Here is a 23,115-nt window from a genome sequence, read left to right on the forward strand (position 1 = left end):
ATATCATAAAATTACTCAAATGTAAACAACAAAAAGGAATTGATAAAGTCAAAATACATTATTTCCAAGATCTACCCATCTAACAATCCTGTTAAAAAAGATACCAAGTACACCATCTTGGTGTGGGGGAGGGGCGAGATGGGGTGAAAATTTGGAACTCAAAATCTTGTGGAAGTGAATGTAGAAAACTAAAAATAAATAAATTTTTAAAAATAATAAAAAAAGAAAAAAAGATGCTAAGTTTAGTCTGACACGGCCTATTCTTATTTAGGCTATGCTGACTCTCTGTAATCACTACTTTCTGTTCGAGAACATAGGATCATTCCTAGATTTAACCATGGAGAGGATTGGGACTAGGAGAGCCATCTAGTTTAGTCCATTTAGTGTAATTTCCTTGTTTTCAATTGAAGCCCAGAGAGATCCAAAAAAGCTAGAACTAAGTACAAAGAAAGTTAAGCAGCCTCATATTCTATTAATAGCTAGTGAGTACTATTATATTTACAGTTATAAAACTTAAAATGTTTGAATCACAAATATGACTTTATATATTCTTTCCCTCAAAAGACCTGAGACAGTAAAAACACCTTTAATGAGCCAAGTTTTGTATTTTGCAAATCTATCTGAAGTTAAGGAGAGAGTAGACTACTGTCATGGTCTCCACCTCCTCAACACTCATTCACTCCTCAACTCTGTAACTTGGCTTCCACCCCCACTACTCTACTATCATCACAGAATCTCAGAGTTCAAAGGGACCTTGTTCATCCGCACCTAAATAATACTCCTCTCTAAAACATTCACAAGAGGCCATCTAGTCTTTCTTGGAAGACCAATACTAAAAGGAGATCCACTTCATTCTGAAACAGCCAATTCTACTTTTGATTATCTCTCACTGTTAGAAAGTTTTCCCTTACATCAATCCTACATGGATCGCTCTGCAACTTCTACTCACTGCTATGAGTTCTGCCTTCTAGAGTGAAACAAAACAAGTCTAATCCTTTCATATAAAAGTCCTACAGATATTGAAAGGCAATAAGCAAATCCCCTTTGTGGTTTCTCTTCTCTGTGCCAAATATCCCCAGTTGTTTCAACTGGCCCTCATATGACATACTCTCAAAATCTTTCACCATCCTAGATGACTTCCCTTGGGTGTGCTGCAGTTTATCCATATCCTACCAAAGAAGATGTTATACAGAACTCACAAAATATCCTAGACGTGATCTGATGAGGGCAGACTACAATAGGTCCACCATCTCTATTTTTTATTTTTTTTTCAATTGACAAATATTTCTTTTCTCTCCTTCCCACCCACCCCCACTGGAAAAATAAAAGAATAAACAAAATCTTTGTAACAGACATGCATAGCCAATCAAAACAAATTCCCCTATTGGCCATGTTAAAAAAATGTGTGTCTCATTCTGCATCTTGAGTCCATCACCTCTCTCTTTTTCAATGAACTATTACCTCTTGTCCCATAGGAGATACTATGTCTCTCTTAAGGAATCCTAAAATTGCATCAGTCTTTTCGGCTGCCATGTCACCCAAGGAGATCTACTCTCTCAAGTAGGGTGAGAGCCAGTGATGCAAATATGAGCAAGCCCTGGTCCCAAATTTACCTCTTATTTATTTTTATATGTCATATATACTTATTTGTGCACATGCTATCTAAATACCTTGAGGGCAGGGACTATTTCATTTGTATCTTCCTGTCTTCAACATTTAACCCAGTGCCTGGTATATAGTAGATTTGGAGTAGAAGCTTACTGACTGATTAATGTTGGAGACAGGAAGATCAGCTTGACCAAAGCGTAGTGTGGAATATGGGAAATAAAGTTGAAAGACAGGATAGGGAGAGACTATGAGTGGCTTATAATATTAGCCTAAGGAGTTTTTTCAAACCACAGAGGATAACTGAAGATTTTGGATCTGGAGAGTGACATGGGGAAAGTAGTGCTCTAGGAAGATTACTATTTCAGTGGCATGTGAAATGTTTTGGGGTCCAGAAGAGACTGTATATGATCCAAGATAATTCCAAAAGACTGATGATGGAAAATGCTATCCACATCCAGCAAAAGAACTGATGGAGTCTGAATGCAGATTGAAGCATACTGTTTTCACTTTCTTTGTTTTTTTTTTCATTTTTTCCTTTTGTCCTGTTTCTTCTTTCACCATGACTAACGTGTAAATATGTTTTACATGATTGCATACATATCACCTATATCAGATTGCTTGCTATCCTGGGGAGGAGAGAAGGGAGGGGGAAGATATAGAAATTTGGAACTAAAAGTCTTATAAAAATGAATGTTGAAATTTTTACAGCCAGTGTCTTTGGTAAGGGCCTCATTTTTAAAATATATAGAGTACTGAGTCAAATTTATAAGAATACAAGTCATTCCCCAATTGATAAATGGTCAAAGGATACGAACAGGCAGTTTTCAGATGAAGAAACTAAAGCTATCTATATTCACATGAAAAAATGCTAAAAAAAAATTGCTATTGATTAAAGAAATGCACATCAAAATGACTCTGAGGTACCACATCACACCTATCAGATTGACTAACATGACAAAATAGGAAAATGACAACTGTTGGAGAAGATGTGGGAAAATTGGAATACTAATGCATTGTTGATGGAGTTGTGAACTGATCCAACCATTCTGCAGAGCAATTTGCAACTATGCCCAAAGGGCTATAAAATTGTGCATACTCTTTGACCCAGCAATACCACTTCTAGGGCTGTATTCCAAAGACATTAAAAAAAACAGGGAAAGGACCCACATGCATAAAAATATTTATAGCAGCTCTTTTTGTGGTGGCAAAGAATTGGAAACTGATGGGATGCTCATCAATTGGGGAACAGCTGAATAAGTTGTGGTATATGAATGTAATGGAATACTATTGTGCCATAAGAAATGATGAGCAGGCAGACTTCAGAAAAACCTGGAAACACTTGTATGATGCTGAGTGAAATGAGCAGAACCAGGAGAACATTGTACACAGTAATTGTGCGATGACTGACTTTGATAGACTTACCTCTTTTCAGCGATGCAAAAATCTAAGACAACGCCAAAAGACTCATGATGGAAGATGCTATCCACATCCGGAGAAAGAACTATGGAGTCTAAATGCAGATGGAAGCATACTATTTGCTCTCCTATTCTTTTGTTGTTTTGTTTTGTTTCTTCATTCTCATGTTCCTCCTGTTAGTTCTAATTCTTCTTTATATCATGACTAATGTGAAAATATGCTTAATATGAATGTATAAGTGGAGCCTGTATCAGATTACATGCTGTTTTGGGGAGGGGAGAGAAGAGGGAGGGGGAGAAAATTTAAAATTCAAAATGTTATGGAAATGAATGTTGAAAACTAAAAATGAATTATTTTTAAAAATGAAGGTTGAAAATTGTTTTTTCATGTAATTAGAAAAAATAAAATACTGTTTACATAAAAAAGAATATGTAAGTTATGGAAAGACAGCTTTCATTGTGTTAGATTGATTTAAGACTTTACTACAACTCTTATGTCCTCCAGTTGTTCTAGGAACAAATTTTCTAAAACCAAGACTCAACTTTTTATGACAAGGATCTATTTGGCAGTCTGGTGAGTCCCTGCTCAGAATAATCTTTATAAATAGTTGAAGGTAACGCTAAATTTCAGGTAGAAGTTAGTGAAAATAAAGTCATTTTTCCCATTCTCAGACCCTCAGAAACATTTCCACAGATCCCTTGGGAGTCAATGTATCTCAGGTTAAAAACTCCTAATCTTTAAAAAAAAGGAGGAGGAGGAGGAGAAATAGAGGGAATGAGGGAAAAGTAATGGCTTGGACACCTGAGTTAAAAGAAGAGATAAAGATAAGGACAGAGATAGAGCTAGAGATAAAGGTGATGGAGCTAGAGATAGAGTTAGAGATGATAGAGCTAGAGATAGAAATAAAGATGGAGATAAATATGAAATAGAGAATTAGAGATAGAGACAAAGATAGAGATAATAAAGATGGACAGAAATAGATGGTGAGGGATGATAGACATGACAGAGAGAGAGAAAGATGAAGATAGAAATGGAAATAAAGTGGAAAAGAAATACATCAGACCCATATCTTTCTGGAGATATTTTAAGGGTCTAAAACTACGGACTCCTGTTGAATAGGACTTGAATCATCTCTAGGCTGTGTGCCCTCCATGATATGGAGTACAATGCTGTGCAGCTGGAGACTCTGAAACTTTCCCATCTATAAAATATATGCACTCCTTTCATGAGATTCTTGTAAGTTGTTGGAGCATTTTGTAGGTCTCGAAATATCATAAAAAAAACTTTTCACATCTAAGCAAACTGAGGCAAAGCAAGTTTAAAAGGGGTTGTTAGCAAGAGGCACAGTCAAGACTACATCCACATCATTGGTCTCATTTTCCACTGATGATGATTACATTCTTCAAGCACTTTGTGGGCTCTTCAAGTATAATTCATAAATAACGATTGACATTTCTATAGGACCTTCAAGTTTGTAAAGTGCCTTATATGCAAGGTATCTCAAAAGTCTCAGTGAATTTTAAATGTTAATACTTCAGTCTCTCACTTGAACTTTATGACAACTTTGTAAATTAGAGATTATTGATCTTCATTTTACAAATGAGGCAATGGAGGCTCAGAGATGTTTAGCAACTTACCCATGGCCACACTGCAACTAAGTGTCAGAGGTAGGATTCACATTCAGGTGTCTCCTGACTTCAAGTCCAACCCTCTGTTTTTGATATCACACTTCGATCTGTGTCCTTAAATTTCCATTACAGTGTCTTTGTTCTTTAAGGGATGTTAACAAGTTCAAAGACAAGGTTATAAATAAGCACTTATGAAAGCCAGAGGAGCCCATGAAGAGTGTTATATTTTGACCTTGAGCGAAATAGGGGTTTTGGTTTCATTCTTTTGGACATAGCTAATTCTTTTTGGACTAGCTAATTTGCAGTGCAATATGGACATCCAAGCTGCCAGGTCAACACCACTTAATTATGTGATCATGGATGTTGTGAAATCATTCAAATACATTTAATCTTTTTGGTAAACCATGCTGTCATGCTGATGTTCCATTTTCAGAGGATTATACTCATTACTTACCAAGTATTGTCCTTAAGCACCTTGAGAACTGAGAGGTTCTGTGGCAGGAAGCAGGGCATGCCAAGGATTGAAGCTTCTTTATCACTTTTTCCAAGGAATTCAATGAAATCAGGAGCATCTGAAAGAATATTATCATTACCTCCATTAGATGCTAAAGAAAAAAGAGGATAATGTCAGTGGGACAAAGATAACAGAAAAGGAAATGAAAAGGAAGAGATGTTCATCGATCAACAAAGCAGTGGTAAGGTTTAGAGTGCAGCATCAATTGAAATTCAAAAAGCAGAAAAACAAAACTAACAAACCAACCCTGTGTGGAGTAGTTCTCCAGAGCTATCCTGAACTGGGATGTCCTTCAGAAATTGTTTGTCTTAGGATTTTTTAAATACAAAAATAATGCTTTTTTCAAAATGTAAAAAATAAAAAAGCCAAAAAGGAGGCATAGTCCAGATGTGCTTGTCAGACATCTTCATCTGGAAAGTTCCCTTATGGCATAGAAGACTACATGGAAAATAGTATAAGTCACCCATACTCTTTAGGCTTCCAGTTTTCAGAATTTGACTACTTTTATGTAATTATAGCCTGGGATCTCTTAACCTGAATCCTTCCAGCGAGGGGAATTTAAATCCCAAATTTGGGTTAGCCCAGAGTCAGACCCTGGGTCCTATCTGACCTCTAGGTAAAAGAAATTCATAAAACTCATCAATCTATTGGACAATTTGTATCATAAAAAGAATTTGGTAGGACTCCTTCTTCACTTTTTTTCCCAAATAGTTTATATAGTATTGGAATTAGTTGTTCTTTAAAGGTTTGATAGAATTCATCTGTAAATTCATCTGGCCCTGGAGATTTTTTCTTAGGGAGTTCATTGATATCTTTTTTCAATTTCTTTTTCTGAAATAGGGTTATTTAAGTAATTTATTTCCTCTTCTGTTAATCTGGGCAATTTATATTTTTGTAAATATTCATCCATTTCACTAAGATTATCAAATTTATTAGCATACAATTGGGCAAAATAGCTCCTAATTATTGTTTTAATTTCCTCTTCATTGGTGGTGAATTCACCCTTTTCATTTTGATGCTGGTAATTTGGTTTTTTCTTTCTTTTTTAATCAAATTAACCAAGGCTTTATCTATTTTATTAGCTTTTTCATAAAACCAGCTCTTAGTTTTTATTAGTTTAATAGTTTTCTTAATTTCAATTTTATTAATCTCTCCTTTGGTTTTGAAATTTTCTTATTTGGTATTTAGTTGGAAATTTTTAATTTGTTCTTTTCCTAGCTTTTTTAGTTGCATGCCCAATTCATTGATCTCTTCTTTCTCTATTTTATTCATGTAAGCATTTAGAGATATAAAACTTCCCCTAAGAACCACTTTCACTGCATCTCATAAATTTTGGTATGTTGTCTCATTATTGTCATTCTCTTGGATGAAGTTATTGATTGCTTCTATGATTTGTTATTTGACCCACTCATTCTTTAGGATTAGGTTATTTAGTTTCCAATTAATTTTTAGTCTATCTTTCCATGGCCCTTTATTATATATAATTTTTATTGCATCGTGATCTGAAAAGGATGCATTTAATATTTCTGCCTTTCTGCATTGAATTGTTGCCCAATCTATTGCCCAAGTGGCTCAACATTAAATCAGCCTTGTGACTGATACCTCTCTCAATATCTATCCTGCTTCTAGCATCAATATAACTCTCCTCAAATTTTGTATCTCAGGCCCAGTAAGGTCCCTGTCTGGTTCTATTCTCCCTCCTGCTGTAGCATACATAACTTATATACAATTTCTCCTCTCCTTAACTGTTACTGGGGCTCTCCCTTGTTTTTAATCAGAAAGGGAGCTTCATCCTGAACCTTAGATCCTTTGAATGGGGCCTTATTATGTACTATGAAATTTCTCTGATTCCAGTCACCAGATTGCTACATCTCTGCCACTTAATTTCCTTGGCTTCCTTCAATCCCTTCTTCTGCAGGAAAACCTTCCCTATCCAACTTACAATGCTTTATATTTAACATTACCCTCATATACTCTCTCTATATATATGTAGATATAGATAGATATAGATATATAGATAATACATGTGTATTACACATTTATATCTTCCATTCTTGTCCTTCATTCTCAAAGAGGGCCAAAATGACATCACAATGTCCAGGTCAATGTATAGGTGTTTGATTGTAGCTGATCAGACCAATATGAGCCCAGAAACCTCTATCACAGTTTGGGCACACAATACATCTAGACATTTACATGTTGTCTTTCCCATCAAAATATTCACTTCTTGAGAACAGGAACTGTGTTTCACCTTTCTTATATCTCCAATACTTAGTACAACGTTTTGCACATAGTAAGCATTTAATAAATTCCTTATTCATTCATTCGTTCACTGACTGAAATACCTTACCTAAATCCAGACTACTATGTCTATGGCATTCCTCTGATTTACCAATCCAGTAACACTATAGGAAAAGAAAATAATGTTAGGCTATCATGGTTTGCTTTTAATAAACTTAATCTGATTCCTACTAATTACCACTTTCCTTTATAAATGCTCATATGCCATCCACTAAGTAATCCTTTCCAGAATTCTATTAGGGATGGACATCAAGTTCAGGGGTCTATGTTTTCTGGAAATGTGAAACTGGTAGTACTCATCAGGAGATTAGCAATGGCCTCTGACAGCTCTTCTGACTTTTCTGTAATTTAAAAATGAGAAACAAAAGTTAGAAACAAAAGTAATAGTCCAAAGTTCTCTTTTCCCAAACATAGAAATTGTATAGTATTTTCTCTAGCCCTTCCATTATGCATAGAACAGTTCATCAGAAAAGTAGACTGAAATATTTTATGCAAAATCTTTATCTCCTTCTCCTCTTGGGAAAATATGAGAATAAAGAAATTTATCATTATTGTAATCTAGTAATAAACAAATAAACTGAAGGTGCTTTTAGACTATTAAAAATGTTATAGTACATTTGAAGGATGTGTGGGAACTGTAATGTTTGGAGGACAGAGGAGGGTGTAAATTTGGAATATGGATTCTAAGTTACAAGGGATTTCAGAGGTCATTTAGTCCAACATCATAATATTACAGATGAAGAAACTCAGGCCCAAAAAGTTTAAATGATTTGCCCAAAGATGGCACAAGTAAGTTCTAGTCAGAATTTAAAACCAAGTTCATTGGTTTCTTATTTACGTTGCATGCCTAAGAACCTCTAAGAAGAAGTTCTAGTCAGAATTTAAAACCAAGTTCATTGGTTTCTTGTTTATGTTGCATGCCTAGGAACCTCTAAGAAGAAAAGGTCATCACTAGAGCATAGGTTCTAGGACTACAACAACACATCATCGTCATCATCATCATTGTCGTCTTCATATTATTATTATTGTTGCTGTTGCTGTTGTTGTTATTATTATTATATTTCTACAGAATCAAAGAAGACCTAGATTCACGTCTTGCCTCCCCTACCAGCTGTGTGACCCTTAGCAAGTACTTAACCTCTCAGTACTCTAGGCAATAAGTATTGGAGTTAGGATTCCAATCTATTTATTAAAAGTCCAATACTCTTTCTACTTCATCTTGATTCTAGTTTTAAAATTCGGAGAAACATGATTAAGCAAACAAGAGTATGGAAATCATTCCAAACATGTGGTATTATCTTTTGGATGTGTTCTGATTAAGACTGATAAATTTTTAAGCTACATGTGCTATTTATGGATATTGGGTACACTTCCCATTTGGCATGTAGGAAGAAGACTTGCAACTTTCCACAACCCTCTGAGCATTTTTAAATTTCTACAGTGTTTCTTTTCTCCACAGTCAGCTGCTGTCTTGGTTCATTCTTGGCTCATCCTATTCATGTCTTATGGTAGAACAATGCTACTAAATGCCAATGAGTTTTCTCTATGATTAAAGGCTAATCTCCTGGACTGTTGATGCATGTAATCATAATCCTTTGAAATCTTCCAGAAGTTTGCCAATTTCAACTGGATGAGGCATTATTCAATAGCCCATGATCCAATTGACATGAAAATTGGATCACTACTACAAAGTGATTAAAAGAAAAAAACAGATCCAAGAAAGATTTAGTCAACTACAGAGGTAAACTTTACATCTAGAGATTAAAGTTAGATATAATTATTATAGAATAATTAAAATTCTGAGTGACAGTTAATAATAGAGTTGAATATGAATGTGTTCAAAACTCACTTGAAGTAATTAACTACAATTACATCTCAATGGACTTCAGATATTAAGTATTATTGCTTAGTCCAACTAGATAATAGTGCTTCAACCACTAACCTTGCGGAGTTGTTATAAGGAAAACACTTTGTAAGCTATACCATGTTTTACTGTTATTATCCACTGAAGTCCTACTCTGATGCCTCAGCATGGCTCGGAGGTGACTGAGCTCTCAAAGCCTATGCTAACAGAGTTTAAGCTCTGGCAGGTTGCACCATGTTGGAAAGGCTTAGCAAAGTGCCAGAAAAATATGCTAACTGCTTTCCTGAGACAAGTCTTGCTATGTATAGGCTCATCTCCATTAGACCGGCCACTTGGGGAGGATTTCTTTGACCATGGTAACTTAGGAAGCCACAAAAAAATACAAAATGGCCCTTAATATTGCATAGGTTCTACCACTTCTGTATTGACAGAGGACTAGAAAAGGGGACCAAATATGCTAAGAATCCCATCATTTTAGATTATAAACAATAAAAGCAATAGGAAACCAGAATGTGAGATAATTACTACTAAAAATATAGCATTTATGTAGTGCTTTGAGGTTTGAAAAGAACTTTACAAATATTGTCTCACTTTATCTTCACATCAATCCTGGGAGGTAGATACTATTATTATCCCCATTTTCCAGAGGAGGAAACTGATATAGACAAGAGACTTGCCCTGGGTCAGACAGCTAGTAAGAGGCTAGATTTGAACTCTGGTCTTTATGATTCCAAGCCCAGCACTCTAGAACTGAATCATGTCAATCTTACACAATACTTTTCCCTGCAAAGTAAGAATGTTCTATATCATCTGCTCATGTTGTCTTTTACTATTTCCATGTCTATGCCCATAACAGTCCTTCCATATACCTAGAATGGCCATTTCTGTGTATTGAAATCAGTTGCTTTCCTCAAGGCCCAAAAGTCACTTTGTCCTCCTCCAGGAAACCTTCCCTGATCATTCCAGGTGAAAGTAATCACTCAGCTCAAAATTCTCCTAGCACTTTGCCTAGACTCTTCTTGTCATTTATCTCACTCCTCTTTGAATCCTAGTGACAGGCTTACAGACCTTTTGCCTGCAAGATTGAAAGCTCTTTGAAAACAGGGTATACAGTTTTATCTCCAGTGCTTAGCATAGTGCTTTATGCCAGGTAAGCATTTAGTAAATGTTTGCTGAATTAAATTGATCTACAATGAACTGAACTGAATTTCCAAACTGAAACATTTAGACAATTCTTTTTAATTTTTCTTAATATTATAGAATCCTTATCCCTTGATCATAGAATCTGTCAGGGTATTAAGGGTCACCCTATTTTTCGGAGCTAAGGCCCAGCAAGCAAGCTGTGCCTCAGCTTGGCATAGCAACAATCCTTTGCACTCACCCTCTGGATGATCTCACTGTCTGGCAAAATGACATAACTATTGTATTACTTTGACCAGCACCAGGTCTGAGATCAGACAAGCATTGGACAAGTACCGTGTTCTGGTCATGAAGCCCTGCTATGAATCAAACTTATCACATTGTTGCTGTTCCCCCTCATTGTCAGGGCTATGCTGGATTGGTATAAGTATTAAGTATACAGCCATTGGTATAAGTGTTGAGATTTAGCCACACAAAAGCGGGTCTCCACCCCCATACTAAGTGTGGTCCCGGAAGACATGTTCTCGTTTACAAGCTGTTTTCCTCACTGTGAAACTAAATTTCTGTTTGATTCCTGACACTCCTATTTCTAGCCTCCTCTGTTCAGTTCTGGCTATCTACAAGTTAGAGGCTGGTTCTGTCCCGTTGACAAATCTTAAAGCTAGAAGGTGCTTTTAAGACTCTTTTGTTCCTGCCTCTCCAATTACAGTTAGATACTTCTTTTTTGATATTCAAATTCAAATCTTTTCAGAACTTGGCCCCTTTGTACCTTTCCAGGCTTCTTACACATTACCCCCACTCTATAATCCAGACCTACTGGCTGCTCACTCTTCTACTTCTTGAGGACAGGGACTGGCTTTTACTTTTATTTTGTATCTCCAGTATTTAGCATGGTGCCTGGTACAGAATAGGTGCTTAATAAATGCTTATTGACTAATAAACATTTCCCATCTTTGCACTGACTGTCCCCCATGCCTGGAATGTACACCCACCTCATCTATGCCTTGTGAAATCCCTGATTTCCTTCAAGATTCAGCCCCAGTGCCACCTTCTACATGAAAGCATTCCTAATCCCTCCCGCTGCTAGTGCATGCCCTCTGAAATTACCTTATATCCATTTCAAACATATCATATATTTACTTATGTTTGTACATGTTGTCTTCTCCATTAGAACATAAGTTCCAAGGGGCAGCTAGGTGGTGCAATGGATAGAGTACCGGCCCTGGAGTCAGGAGGATCTGAGTTCAAATCCAGCTTCAGACACTTGACACTCTTTTCAGTATCCTGCAAGATCAATAACTCTTGTGAAAAATTATTTAGCAATCCATCACTGTATAAATCTCAGATTTCCATTAAAGGGGAAGAGAGGCAAAATGTTTGCATAGAAGGTTCTTATTGATAAAATTTCTTTCCTTCTATAATCTAAGTTTTCACCTACTGCCTTTTGTATTTAGTATTATATTTAGAGTTCCATACTCAGTCATTTGAATTTATCAATTTTTCTTCTCATTTCTCTTATTTATTTATTTATTTATTTAGTTTTACTTTTCAACATTCACTTCCATAAGATTTTGAGTTCCAAATTTTCTCCCCATCTCTTTCCTCCTCCCACCCCAAGACAGCATATAATTTTTATATAGACTCTACTTATGCATTCATATTAAACCTATTTTCACATTAGTCAAGTTGTAAAGAAGAACTAGAACCAATGGGAGAAACCACAAGAAAAAAGAAACAAAGAGAGAAGAGAGAGAGCAAATAATATGCTACGATATGCATTCAGATTCCATAGTTCTTTTTCTTGATGTGGACATTTTCCATCTTGAGTCTTTTGGAGTTGTCTTAGATCCTTGCATTGCTAAGAAGGGCTAAGTCTATCAAAGTTAGTCATTGCACAATGTGGCTGTTACTGCATACAAGTTTCTTCTGGTTCTGCTCATTTCACTCTGCATCAGTTCATATAAGTCTTTTTCTAAAGTCCGCCTGCTCATCATTTCTTATAGTACAATAGTATTCCATTACATTCATATACCACAACTTGTTCAGCCATTCCCCAACTGATGGGCCTCCCCTCAATTTCCAATTCTTTGCCACCACAGAAACAGCTCCTATAAATATTTTTGTATATGTGGGTCTTTTTCCCATTTGTATAATCTCTTTGGGATACAGACATAGAAGGAGTATTGCTAGGTCAAATGGTATACACATTTTTATAGCCCTTTGGGCATAGTTGCAAATTGCTCTCCAGAATGGTTGGATCAGATCTCAACTCCGTCAACAATGCATTAGTGTTCCAATTTCCCACATCTTCTCCAGCATTTATCATTTTCTGTTTTGTCATGTTAGCCAATCTGAAAGGTATGATGTGGCACCTCAGAGTTGTTTTGATTTGCATTTCTCTAATCAACAGTGACTTAGAGAATTTTTTATGTGACTATAGATAACTTTAATTTCTTCATCTGAAAACTGCCTGTTCATATCCTTTGACCATTTATCAACTGGGCAATGACTTGTTTTCTTATAAATTTGACTCAGTTCTTTATATATTTTAGAAATGAGGCCTTTATCAGAGACATTGGTTGTAAAAATTCTTTCCCAGTTTTCTGCTTCCCTTCTAATCTTGGTTGCATTGCCTTTGTTTATGCAAAAACTTTTCAATTTAATGTATTAATTTATCATTTAGAGGACTTCCACTTCTGGGAGCCAAGATGGCGGAGTAAAAAGGTAGTACCTCTCATCCTCCCCTATCAACCTCTGAAAACCCAGAAAATATCACCCCAGAAAAAACCCTGGAACAGCTGAACCAGAAGAAAGATGGGGTGCAGCAGCACAGCAGCCCAGGTAGCTAGAGGGATTAACGGGAAAGGCCCCTCTTACCCTGGGGGAAGGGGAGCAGTACGAAACAGGAGTCGCCCAGACAGCTAGTGGAAAGACCCACTTTAGCATACCAGGAGAAGATTCTGGTGCCTAGGCATTCTACAGCAAATGGGTCTCCCAATGCCTCAGCAAAAATAAGGGAAGCAGCACTAGAAAGGGCCCCAGGCAGATAAGCACCCGGCAGCATTCGTCTGAAAGGAGCTGAAGAAAGCAACCTAGAGTTGCCAAAAAGTTTCAGCCTTGTTGATTCCAGCCCAACACCAGGTAAGCTGTCAGAACCCTACAGGCTCCAACTGCCAACCAGGAGGAGATCCCGAAGCCCAGGTGGTCGAGCAGGCAAACGCCAACAGCTGTACCTCCGAGTGCCTCAGTGAGGGTGGGCTAGCTGGTGGAAACCAGCTCAGAAAACCACCAGGTGCCTCAGCATTCTATAGCAAAGAAGTCTCCCAGTACCTCAACAGAAATAAGGGAGGCAGGACTGCAAGGGGCCCCAGGCAGATAAATACCTGGCAGCACTTATTTAAAAGGAATTAAACAAAGCTAAAGGAAAGGAAAAGCAGGCAACCTAGATTTACCTGAAAGTCCCAGCCTTGCTGATTCCAGCCCAACACCACATAAAGCTGCCGGAAACCTACAGCCTCCAATTGCCAACATAAGAGTCCCCAGCACACAAAGCCAGTGACCAAGACCTAGGCTCCCAACACAAGAAGCTTGGGTCAGTGCCCTCTGCTCCCCATCAGGAGAGCTTAATCTCTTTAAAGGTCAGGGAATAAAGAAACACCATGAGTAAAAAGAAACGTACTATAGATTCCTATTATGAGAAGAGTGAAGATCAAGACAGAAATTCTGAAGAGGACAACACTGTCATCAAACCCACATCTGCAACATCAAAAGGGAATATGAACTGGTCTGAATCCCAAAAAGCCTTCTTGGAAAAACTCAAGAAGGATTTTAAAAGTCAAATGAGAGAGGTAGAGGAGTCCTTTAAAAGTAAAATTGGCCAATTGGAAAAAAAGTACACTGAAGAAAACCAGTCCCTAAAACACACAATTGGCCAATTGGAAAAAAAGTACAATGAAGAAAATAAATCCCTTAAAAATACAATTGACCAATTGGAGAAGAAAGTACAAAATCTAATAGAAAAAAACAATATGTTAAAAGTTAGAATTGAACAAATGGAAACTAATGACTCTATGAGAGAGCAAGAATCAGTCAAACAGAAACAAAAAAATGAAAAAATAGATGAAAACTTAAAATACCTCATGGGTAAAACAGCTGACCTGGAAAATCAATCCAGGAGAGACAATTTAAACATTACAGGCCTACCTGAAAGCCATGATGGAAAAAAGAGCCTGGACAATATCCTCCAGGAAATCATAAAGGAAAACTGCCCTGAAGTCCTAGAACCTGAAGGTAAAATAACTATAGAAAGAATCCATCACTCCCCGCCTGAAAGAGATCCCAAATTGAAAACACCAAGGAATATAATAGCTAAATTCCAAAATTACCAGATAAAAGAGAAATTACTGCAAGCAGCCAGAAAGAAACAATTTAAATATCATGGAACCACAGTCAGGATTACACAGGACCTTGCAGCCTCTACATTAAAAGACCATAGGGCATGGAACATGATATTCCGTAAGGCAAAGGAGCTTGGAATGAAGCCAAGGATTAACTACCCAGCAAAAATGAGCATGATTTTTCAGGGAAGGAGATGGATATTCAACAAAATAGGGGACTTCCAAATGTTCCTGATAAAAAGACCAGAGCTCAATAAAAAATTTGATCTTCAAGTACAAGATTCAAGAGAGACATAAAAAGGTAAATGGGACAGAAAGATACAATATGTTGTTAATAAGGGCAAAATGTTTACATCCCTACAAGGGAAGATGACACTGGCAACTCTTGAGAACTGTATTATTATTACACCATGTTAAAGGAGTATACATAAAGGGGGTGGATATAAGTTGACTTTGATGTAATGAGAAAAAAATAATTTAATCAAGTGGGTTAAATGGATCCAAGTAAGTGGATTAGTCTGAGCTAAGAAAATGTACTAAGAAAGGAGGAGGCAGACAAGGGCAAATTACATTACAGGAAAAGACACAAAAACCTATTAGAACAGAGGTAAAGAAGGGAGGGGGATGAGCACTGTTTGAACCTTACTCTCATCAGATTTGGCTCAAGAAGGGAATAATATAATCAGTTAGGTATCAAAATCTAACTTGTACTATAGGTAGTATGAGGGGAAAGGGGAAAGAAAAGGGAGGGGGCATAGAAGGGAGGGAAGAAGTAATAAGGGTAAAGGGGAAGAAAGGGGAAAAGGGTAATAGAAGGGAGGTGGGACCCAAGGAGGTGCTGGTCAAAAGCAAAACACTAGTGAGAGGGGGGAAAGGAGAAAGGAGAAAGAAAAGCATAAATGGGGGGAGAAGGTTGGAGAAAAAGGCACAGATAGTAATCATAACTGTAAATGTAAATGGAATGAACTCTCCCGTAAAACAGAAGCATATAGCAGATTGGATTAAAAATCATAATCCTGGGGGCAGCTAGGTGGAGCAGCGGATAGAGCACTGGCCCTGAAGTCAGGAGGGCCTGAGTTCAAATCCAGCCTCGGACCAAACACTTGACACTTACTAGCTGTGTGACCCTGGGCAAGTCACTTAACCCCAATTGCCTAAAAACAACAACAACAAAAAAAACATAATCCTACAATATGTTGTTTACAGGAAACACATTTGAAAAAGAGTGACACATACAGGGTAAAGGTAAAAAGCTGGAGCAAAATATATCATGCTTCAGCTGAAGTAAAAAAAAGCAGGGGTAGCAATCCTGATCTCAGACAAAGCAAAAGCAAAACTAGATCTTATCAAAAGAGATAAGGAAGGAAACTACATCCTGCTAAAAGGCACCATAGACAATGAAGTAATATCATTACTAACCATATATGCATCAAATGGTATAGCATCCAAATTCTTAGAGGAGAAGTTCAGGGAGTTACAGGAAAAAATAGACAGCAAAACTATACTAATGGGGAACCTCAACCTCCTCCTCTCTGAACTAGATAAATCTAACCACAAAATAAACAAGAAAGAAGTTAAGGAGGTGAATAGAACATTAGAAAAGTTAGGTATGATAGACCTATGGAGAAAACTGAATGGGGATAGAAAGGAATATACTTTTTTCTCAGTGGTACATGGCACATACACAAAAATTGACCATGTACTAGGGCATAAAAACCTCACAATCCAATGCAGAAAGGCAGAAATAGTAAATACATCCTTTTCAGATCATGATGCAATAAAAATTATATGTAACAAAGGACCAAGGAAAGATAGACTAAAAAATAATTGGAAACTAAATAATCTAATCCTAAAAAATAATTGGGTCAAAGAACAAATCATAGAAACAATCAATAATTTCATTCAAGAGAATGACAATAATGAGACAACATACCAAAACTTATGGGATGCAGCAAAAGCAGTTCTTAGGGGAAGTTTTATATCTCTAAATGCTTACAAAAATAAAATAGAAAAAGAGGAGATTAATGAATTGGGCATACAACTAAAAAAACTAAAAAAAAGAACAAATTAAAAATCCTCAATTAAACACCAAATTAGAAATATTGAAAACCAAAGGAAAAATTAAGAAAATTGAAATTAAGAAAACTATTTAACTAATAAATAAAACTAAGAGCTGGTTTTATGAAAAAAACAATAAAATAGATAAACCTTTGGTTAATCTAATTTAAAAAAAAGAAAGAAGAAAACCAAATTACTAGTATCAAGAATGAAAAGGGTGAAAGTACCACCAAGGAAGAGGAAATTAAAACAACAATTGGGAATTATTTTGCCCAACAACATGCCAACCAATTTGACAATCTTAGTGAAATGGATATATATTTACAAAAATATAAATTGCCCAGATTAACGGAAGGACAAGTAAAATTCTTAAATAACCCCATCTCAGAAAAAGAAATTGAACAAGTCATTGATTAACTCTCTAGGAAAAAATCTCCAGGGCCAGATGGATTTACATGCGAATTCTATCAAACATTTAAAGAACAATTAATTCCAATACTATATAAACTATTTGGTAAAATAGGTAAAGAAGGAATCTTACCAAATTCTTTTTATGATACAAATATAGTGCTGACACCTAAACCAGGAAGAGTCAAAATAGAGAAAGAACATTATAGACCTATTTCTCTAATTAATATAGATGCAAATTTTTAAACAAAATATTAGCAAATAGATTACAGCAACTTATCACATGAATAATATGCTATGACCAGGTAGGATTTATACCAGGAATGCAGGGCTGGTTCAATATAAGGAAAACTATCAGCATAATCCATCATATCAACACCAAAACTAACAGAAACCACATGATCATCTCAATAGATGCAGGAAAAGCTTTTGACAAAATACAGCACCCATTTCTATTAAAAACACTAGAGAGCATGGGTATAAATGGAGTCTTCCTTAAAATAATAAATAGCATCTATCTAAAACCTTCGGCAAGCATACTATGTAATAGGGACAAGCTAGAAGCATTTCCAATAAGATCGGGGGTGAAACAAGGATGTCCATTATCACCACTGTTATTCAACATCATACTGGAAACATTAGCTTTAGCAATAAGAGAAGAAAAAGACATTGAAGGCATTAGAATAGGCAAAGAAGAAACAAAGTTATCACTCTTTGCAGATGACATGATGTTATACTTAGAGAATCCCAGAGAATCAAGTAAAAAACTACTTGAAATAATAAACAACTTTAGCAAAGTTGCAGGCTATAAAATAAACCCACATAAATCATCGGCATTTCTATATATTACCAACAAATCCCAACAGCAAGAGATAGAAAGAGAAATTCCATTTAAACTTACTGCAGACATTATAAAATGTTTAGGAGTCTACCTCCCAAAACAAACCCAGGAACTCTATGAACACAATTACAAAACACTTTTCACACAAATAAAATCAGATCTAAATAATTGGAAAAACATCAGTTGCTCATGGGAAAGCCAAGCTAATATAATAAAAATGACAATTCTACCTAAGCTAATTTACTTATTCAGTGCCATACTAATCAAACTACCAAAAAATTATTTTATAGAGTTAGAAAAAATAATAACAAGATTCATTTGGAAGAACAAAAGGTCCAGAATATCAAGAGAACTAATGAAAAGAAAGGCAGGGGAAGGTGGCCTAGCCATTCCAGATCTTAAATTGTATTATAAAGCAGAAATCATCAAAACTGCTTGGTACTGACTAAGAAATAGAGTGGTGGATCAGTGGAATAGGTTAAGTATGCAAGACACAGTAGTCAATGACTATAGTAATATACTATTTGATAAACCCAAAGACCCCAGCTTCTGGGATAAGAACCCACTCTTTGAAAAAAACTGCTGGGAAAACTGGAAAAGAGTATGGCAGAAACTAGGTATAGACCAAAATCTCACACCATATACCAAAATAAAGTCAAAATGGGTACATGATTTAGGTATAAAGGCTGATACTATAAGCAAACTGAGAGAGCAAGGAATAGTTTACCTGTCAGATCTATGGAGAACAGAAGAATTCATGACCAAACAAGAGGTAGAGAACATTACAAAAAGCAAAATAGATAATTTTGATTACATTAAATTGAAAAGTTTTTGCACAAAGCCAATGCAACTAAGATTAGAAGGAAGGTAGAAAATTGGGAAAGAATTTTTACAACCAGTCTCTGTGATAAGGGCCTCATTTCTAAAATATATAGAGAATGAAGTCAAATGTATAAGAATGCAAGCCATTGCCCAATTGATAAGTGGTCAAAGGATATGAACAGACAGTTCTCAGATGAAGAAATTAAAGCCATCTATAGTCATATGAAAAAATGCTCTAAATCACTATTGATTAGAGAAATGCAAATCAAAACAACTCTGAGGTACCACATCACATCTATCAGAATGGCCAACATGACAAAACAGGAAACTGATAAATGTTAGAAAGGATGTGGTAAAATTGGAACACTAATGCATTGTTGGTGGAGTTGTGAAATGATCCAACCATTTTGGAGAGCAATTTGGAACTATGCCCAAAGAGCTATAAAAATGTGCATACCCTTTGACCCAGCAATAGCACTTCTAGGGCTATATCCCAAAGAGATCACACAAATGGGAAAAGGACCTACATGTACAAAAATATTCATAGCAGCTCTTTTTGTGGTGGCAAAGAATTGGAAATTGAGAAGATGCCCATCAATTGGGGAATGGCTGAGCAAGTTGTGGTATATGGATGTGATGGAATACTATTGTGCTATAAGAAATGATGAACAGGCTGACTTCAGAAAAACCTGGAAAGACTTGTATGGTCTGATGCTGAGTGAAGTGAGCAGAACCAAGAGAACGTTGTACACAATAACAGCCACATTGTGTGATGACTAATATTAATAAACTTAACCCTTCCTGGCAATGGAAGGATCTAAGACACCTCCAGAGGCCTTGTGATGGAAAATGCTATCCATGCCCAAACAAAGAACTATGGAAGCCAAATTGTTATTTTTTTCCTCTTCTGTTGAGTTATGTTTCCTCTTTCTGATGGTTCTTCCTATTGGTTTTAATTTCTACTTACAACATCACTAATGTGGAAATATGTTTAATATGAATGTAAATGTATAGCCTATATCAGATTGTGTACCGTCATGGGGAGGGTGGTGGGGAGGAAGGGGGAGAAAAATTTTAGACTCAAAAGCATATGGAAGTGATTATTGATAAATCAAAATAAATTAATAAAAAATTTAAAAAAAAGAAAAAAGAAAAAAAATTATCATTTAAAAAGGGGCCTTAAACATTAAGAAGATACTTTCATATCCTTTATGTCCTCTGGATTTGTTTTGTTGCTTGTTTATAATAAGATTTATTTCTAAACATAACTTTAGAGTCTCATCACAAAAAAATAATCTTTTCTAGATTAAGTACACATGTGCTAATTACTCGATGTAGAAAACGTATATGAATAAGATATCTGGCTTGATCATCTAAAAAAAATTCTACTTTCAAGATACCAAATATATTATAGCCCTTTTCTCCTCTATTTCCATTTTGTTCTGTTTTCCTAAGCCAACTAAAAGTTGGCTAACAGTGTGCCAACTGATTATTATTATGTACCAATGTAGCAATGGCATCATGTACAATATCCAATTAGACACAGTCCCTGACTAAAGGGCTCATGGCCATTTATTGAAAACAAGTTGAAAGAGTTATAGGGAGGTGTTGCTTATTAACCAACTCTGCACATTACCAATATCCAGAAATTGTGGTGAGGAAGCTAAGTTTAGAAGCTGACTGAAACAGTGATAATCCACTTTCCTTTCCAAGCTATCATTAAAAATGACATCTCTTCTTCAAGCAGCAGGTTGGTTTTGTCACTTTACTTTTTAAGTGCTGATTGATTTGGGATGTGGGGGTACTTTCTAATGTATTTTATGAGGATAGAACAGAATATCCCAAATAGTGTTCTCATGATCCAAATTCATTAATCAAGAGTGATAGGTTAAATGATTGGCTTACTAAATGTTTGATAAGATGCTAAACTCTGCAAGAAAACTTGAAGCAGAAAGGGAAAAAAAGGAGAAAGACAGCAGGAGTAAATAAAAAGGAGAAGAAAAGCAGAGAATTTCCATTTATGGGAGAACTGAAAATGTGGTTCTTTTCATGATCTCTTTGTAGTTGAATGCAATATTTCTATCAGAAGGTGATAATGATTCTTGGGAAGGGGACTACCTGTGGGTTTGAATGAACATTTAATGTCAAATTAAAAAGGAAGAGCTTTTTAACCTCTCCAAAAAGTTTTCTACACATCTTAAACTACTGAAGGTATAGTTGCTCAGGCTAATAAATGCAGCTGGCTTGCTTTTGAGATAACAAGAGGAAACTTGAGCAGAAAGGTAGGGGTTGCTGGAAGCCTTGAATTAAAGAAAGGGGGAAAGAGGAAAAAAAAGTTTAAAATGGAGAAGAATTTTAATTTGAAAATAAAACTAGGACAAGACAAAGAAATACACTTCTCAAGGAGTCCAGTTAGAGTCCCTAGCTGAGAAAGTACTGTACTGAAGCCACTGGCTGGAGAGATTTGGGTCATGTGAGGAAAGAATCATGAGCAGTCACCACAGATGAAGTGAAAATGGAACCTTTATAGATACTATGCCATGCCTTCTAAATAGTCTTGACCGATGTCATCTTTACTGACTGTGGTAAAATCATCATTGCCTTAGTATGAGTATGTCCTGGCATTCAAATAAATTTTGGACAAAGGTACAAGAAGATCTATCAATAAAGACATTAGATTATTCCATAAACTTTTTAACTAGATTACATCTTCGAAAATAGTTAAGAACTCTTTAACAGTCTCATTTCTGTCAGCAGGTAATGAATGTACCATCATAACTTGAGACCTTTTCACCTATGGAATTATATCTGGAAGTTTTCTTGGGAAAATCTTTTTTCATGAATCTCATGCCTTTTTTCACCCACAGTTTTGAAAATTCAAATTTAAGAAATCATACTGTAGGGTGTTTTTGTTTCTTTATTTAACTATATAATCATGATAGAGTTAAGTTCACTTATAATTATTTTTATGCAAGAGAGATGTTTGTGAAAAGTTACCTGTAAATTCAATCATGTTAAATGTAGAAAAGGCTTTTCTTTTAAAGCAATGTTCAAGTGAATTTTCTTGTATTATGAATCACCATTTAAAGTTCACCTAATTTGTGTCATCAGAATCTTTTCCCTTTTACAATCAAATGCCTAGCAAACGTTGTCAGCACTCATCACTTCTCACTCACATTTTCTCCTCTCATTCAGTTTTCCACCCCTTATAATCGGGCTTCTGTCCCTACCACTTGACTGAAACCACTTTCTCTGAAGTCATTGATGATCCCTTCTCCTTCTCATAAATCCAATGACCTGGAGAGTGTTCAAATTCCTCAACTTCTCTTCAGAGTTCAACACTCTCTGGTTACCCTCTCTGGGTTTTTGTAACACTGCTCTGTTGTGCTTTTCCTATCTGTGTGTCTGATCCTTGTCAAGCTGCATTGTTAGAGAAAGTTTCCCACTAGGAGCTAGATCCAAAATTAATTAATTAATTAACTCACTGAAAATCTTTAGTAGTTAACAATTTATATGGAATACAAAGTGTTTTCCTCACAATGATACCATGAGGCAGATAAAGTACCCCAGGGTTCTATGGGATCCTTTTGTCTTCTCTCTCTACACAATCTCCCTCAATGATATCATTAGCTCCCCAGGGTTCAATTACCATTATCTCTTCTGATGACTATCAGACCTACACATCCAGTTCTAACCTGTCCCTTGAATTCCACTCCTGCATTACCAATTGCCTTCTGGACAATTGCCTGTTTATAACACAGGCATCTCAAATCCAGTATGTCCAAAATGTGACTCGTATTTTGCCCCCAAACTCCTCCCTTTTACTGTCAAGGACACCACCAAATTTGCAAACTGGGTGTCATCCTCAACTCCTCACTCTCACCCCCATATCCAATTCATTGCCAAATCTTCTCGTTTCTACACATTTCGCATTAATCCCCTTCTCTCTACTCATTCAGTTGAGCCTCTCATCACCTCTTGCCTAAACTATTACTCTAGCCTTCTAACTGGAATCCCTGCTTCAAGTCCCTCCTCCATTCCAGTCCATCCTCTACTCAGCTGAAAATAGGATTTTCCTAAAGTGGAGGTCTGACCATATCACCTATGCTCAATGAACT

The 23,115-nt window shown here is 36.2% G+C and overlaps 2 long non-coding RNA genes across 6 annotated transcripts in view; both read right to left on the reverse strand.

The window, feature by feature from the left end:
• The window catches only part of LOC114047547, a 23,725-nt gene extending 12,041 nt beyond the window's left edge, over positions 1-11,684 (reverse strand). For 3 of the 5 annotated variants that reach the window (XR_003569619.1, XR_003569621.1, XR_003569618.1), the window contains exons 1-3: positions 11,612-11,650; positions 7,517-7,808; positions 5,107-5,224 (exon numbers count right to left, since the gene is read on the reverse strand). This is a non-coding gene — a long non-coding RNA (uncharacterized LOC114047547). Of the gene's footprint in view, positions 1-3,247; positions 3,287-5,106; positions 5,225-7,516; positions 7,809-11,578 lie in introns of those variants that run through there. The other 2 variants (XR_003569620.1, XR_003569622.1) reach the window with 2 other exon arrangements.
• A 35-nt stretch (positions 11,685-11,719) lies between these two features.
• The window catches only part of LOC114047660, a 40,519-nt gene continuing 29,123 nt past the window's right edge, over positions 11,720-23,115 (reverse strand). The window contains exon 5 of the long non-coding RNA XR_003569642.1: positions 11,720-11,755. This is a non-coding gene — a long non-coding RNA (uncharacterized LOC114047660). The remainder of the gene's footprint in view (positions 11,756-23,115) is intronic.

Source organism: Vombatus ursinus, unplaced genomic scaffold (genome assembly GCF_900497805.2).
Source record: "Vombatus ursinus unplaced genomic scaffold, bare-nosed wombat genome assembly UNPS02014789.1, whole genome shotgun sequence".
Lineage (NCBI taxonomy): Eukaryota > Metazoa > Chordata > Mammalia > Diprotodontia > Vombatidae > Vombatus > Vombatus ursinus.